The following is a 4281-nucleotide window of genomic DNA, read 5'->3' as shown; positions in this document are numbered from 1 at the left end:
TGAAACCCAAACTTCACTTTTTTTCCTCTCCATGCTACCTAGAGTGTCCTGAACTCATTTGTAGGCTCTGTAGGGTGATATGTGACCATCACCATCCTTGGTAGCTTCCACAGTGCTTCCTTTGTGAATGCCCAAAGGAAAGCAAGGCTGCATGAAGCCATGTCGTCATGTTAAAGAAAGTGCTTTGGAATCTTAGGCAATTATGTTTAGGGTTTGAGCAGCCTTACTTAATGATAATCTTGTACTCGATTTTCTTTAAAAATGTGCAAGTCGTATTGTATTTTTTATAATGTAATCTTTGTTAGAACCATAAATTTAGTCTCCATTGTACCTTGTTCTCTGCCCTTAACAAGCCAGCTCTGATTCGTATTGCTAAATGCAGTGCTGAACATGCTGATTACAGTCAGATATCTAGCACACCATTTTGCATGCCAAATAACTACAATAGGTTTCAAGAGAATCCAAGAAGGAGCAAATTCTTATTCCTAGAGAAACCAGCCTTGAGTAGAAGGAATCCTCTGAGCTGAACCACAGGGAATGGGTGAACCACTAGGAATATCTATGACTTGGCTAACCAGGGATCAAATATGGGCAGTCTATATTGGTGATAGAAGAAGCAAAAATTAAGGCAAAATGATGGATAATACAGTGATAGAGAGGAGAGAAATATGACTCTGATTTGATATACAACATTGCCTGAAAGGCATCACAAAATTACTTAATGTTTATTCACTCAACAATTCATACAATAATTAGTTGTACCTAAAATATATCTTGCACCTGGCCTAACCTGGATCTTTCCACATACCAAGGAGAAAATCACCAATTATGGAGTTGCCAGGATTAGTTGTTAGTCTCATCAATAGAGTAAACCACTGAGGTGTTCATAGCTAAATGGGCTGTTTGGAGGAAGTAGGACACTGGGACATTCCTCTGAAGGGTATATCTTGTCCCTGGCCCTTTCTTCTCTGGCTCTTCCCTTCTTTCTCTGTTTCCTGGCTGCCATAAGGTGAGCGACTTTTCTCCACCACACTCTTCTACAGTGATGTTCTGCTTCACCTCAGCCCCACAGAAATAGAACCAGCTGAATGTGGACTGAAACTGTGAGCCAAAATACATCTTTCCTCTTTTAAGTTGTTTTACTCAGATATTTTGTTATATGGAAAGTTGACTAATACATAGAAGAAAAACTGTACAGTGTTAGCACATCATATGGTGTCACTAGTGTGACTTGTGAATGTCATCTTACATTCATATCTGTTCACTTATATACATAGTCACATATCATCATTGCTTTCTGTCATTTTGGAAAGAATGTGACCTAAGGTGTACCTTACCCAACTCCCCTTCCATTACAATTCATGGTTCCTGAGAACTGTCTCTGATTTAATGGATGAATTTAACTCATAGAATTATTTCTAGAGTCCTTTTCATCCTTGAGACACAGAGTGTCACATGGGCTAAAGAAGAAGGCTTTGAGAATAATCTGTATTGGTGCTGAATAGTTACATTCCCTGGGCTTTGTCTGAGCTGCATGTGCCTTTAGTATGATATTTAAAACATTAAAACTCATTAGTACAGTTCTAAAAATGAATAAGGCAATAGAAGAAAAGAAATACCTTAATTACTATTCACATAACCTATTAAAATTTCAAGCTGGTTTATATTTAGTGTACTATAAATAAAAATTAATTATAAATATCAGTACTGATGACATAAACATAATTATTTTTTCATCTTTGCTGCTTTAACATAGTTGAAGAACAAGGAAAGACATCTAAGTGCTACTTGGCTATATTAATAGACTATTTAGAGGTAAACTATTGTAATGCATATGGTTTTGTTCAAAAGAACTCTCTGGCAGCTCTCTTGTGACACTTAATAGTCTAATACCAACACAGATTGAAATGGTTTAACAAAGTACTTACCAGAAATGAAAATTAGTACCTACCAAGAAGTGATGTGATTTTAAAGAAACACAACTTTCCAAGTTATTGTGTTAGAGCAAATGGTTTTTAAAGGTTAAATTCACTCAAGTATACAAAATGTGCTACTTATATGGAATTTGCAATGACTGGAATTCTGTACCTTGTCAGAAAACAATTGAGGCAGTGCAAATCATGGTGCTTTACTGCTGGAGGGAAGCTTTGAAGTTGAGGTGAGAAAATAGAAGACTTTCAGAGAGATTGCATCATGTCCAAGTTCCACCCATAGTGAAGTTCCTCAATTGTACTCTGAGATATGCCTGATGGACAATAGTAAGCTGCAAGCCTGTACCTAGAATTTCACTGCTATTAACATTAATTTCATTGCTATTATTTCGGGGCTTTTATGGAGATTTTATATATTTATTTTTCTAAAATTTCTTGTTGAAAAAATAAGCTTTGTAGATGAATTCAAATCCTCAGTTAGCATCTTGATAGAAATACTAGAAAATAAGGGAAGAATCATCATGGAATCAGTGCCTAGAGGAGTAGGGTGTTTGAATGCATAGGAATGAGAAATGACTTAAACCAAATATAAGGACAAACATTCCTACAATCGGAACAAAGCCAAGTGAGTGGAGGCAATGAGTTTTCCATCACTGGATATATTCTGCTAGCTAATGGCCTCATCAAGAATGCTACATAGATTATTTAAAAATCAACTAAGCATTCACCTGTATCTCTAAGTTCCTTTCTAACCCTGAGATGCCATAATCTGTTGAAGGGAAATTAAACAAAATAGATGTTAAAGAGATAAGGGGACCTTCAAAAGAAAAGTGGAATAATACTAAAGACATTTTCCTTACTTTGTATTTCTGTAGAAAATAAAATTTCCTTGGGAATACATGAATAGAAAGGAGACCTACTTGAGAGCTGAGTCCCTACCACATCTTACCAAGAGGTGTCCAGAAATGAAGTCTGTGGTGTGTGCAGGTTCCCAGGAGGTAAGAGAAACTGGTTGACTTTGAAGACCTTCCAGAGAGATTGCACACTGGAAGCTTGCTTCCAATTTCCTTCATGTCTGTAATAGGGAGTTAAGATACAAGATTTATTGCACCAACTAGTGGTAAAGTAAGTAGAAGTATTCATAAGAAGACAATGAAATCTAAAACATGATTATTCTATTTCTCAAACTTTTGCCCAAAAGGTTATTTTAGTGTTTTAGGATGTTACACACATATACATTGTGATCATTAGAAACGCAGATACTAATTAATTTCAAGCAGCACAGGTTAAAATCTCCATGTATAGGGAAACTCAATCATTCTAGATAACTGCAGTGACGCTGTAACAAAGTGCTGGTAAAGGGTCCAGCATAAGCAAAGTGTGGATCAGAACTTCCCAGCAAATGCACAACATGCGAGTTTTAAGCAGGGAGTAGAAACAAGTGTTGTGACACTGGAAGGTGACACAATTTAAGGAAATTTCAGAAAAAAAATGAATAAATAACTGAATGCAAACAGATGTAGGATCTGGGATGGAACCCGTGAAAGTAGAGGTTCCTAAAGTATAAGCTTCATCAGCATCTCATTGAAGTCACCTTTGGATGCAGATGTACCAAGAAGCTGACCAGCTCATTTCTCAAGGTAACTTGGCAGACCTGAGATGCACAGAGCCCCCAGATATTTGCCCCCATCCATCTCCATCTATGGATTCGTTTACACCCAGAGAGGTCACACCCAATACTTTCACTGTGTATAATACTAGGAAAAAATTAGGGAAGCATCGTCCCTAGTACCTTGAAGCCCATTCTGCTTTCTGTCACTGCAAACACATTATCTTATATTACTTTCAGCTAGAACTGGAGGGGATGTCAGAATACACTTCATGTTTTCTAACTCTCCAAGGAACTTTAAATCTCTTACCCAATTTGTACCTCAAAACAACTCTGGAAGGTAAAACAGGTTTTATTATCCTTGTTTGACAAGGAGAGCAAACTGAGAAATATTATTTTTGTCATTTTTAAATGAATGTACCTTTCTTTCTCTCTCCCTTTTTTAATCTTCTGCCCCTTATCTCCACCTCCACAAGAAAAAAAATCAAATGAAACATTCATCGTTTCCCAGGAGCAGTTTTAATGTGACAGCCATGCTTGTGCCATGAGGGCTAACTATAAGAGCCTGCTCACATATGAAGAAGGAATCCCAGTGCCATTTGGAGTTTTTTAGTAAAGATTCCATTAGCACCAAGCATCTAAAAACAAACAAAAATGCATATAATGTTTAGTAGATATTATTGTTTTGAACATGTCATTTCTAAAACGCTCACTTATCAAGAGGCCTGCATAATTACCAGA

Source organism: Heterocephalus glaber, unplaced genomic scaffold, assembly GCF_053883595.1.
Source record: "Heterocephalus glaber isolate CG9 unplaced genomic scaffold, H.glaber_assembly_v1.0 deba00000071, whole genome shotgun sequence".
NCBI classification, from domain to species: domain Eukaryota; kingdom Metazoa; phylum Chordata; class Mammalia; order Rodentia; family Bathyergidae; genus Heterocephalus; species Heterocephalus glaber.
Note: the sequence above shows the minus strand (reverse complement) of the source record.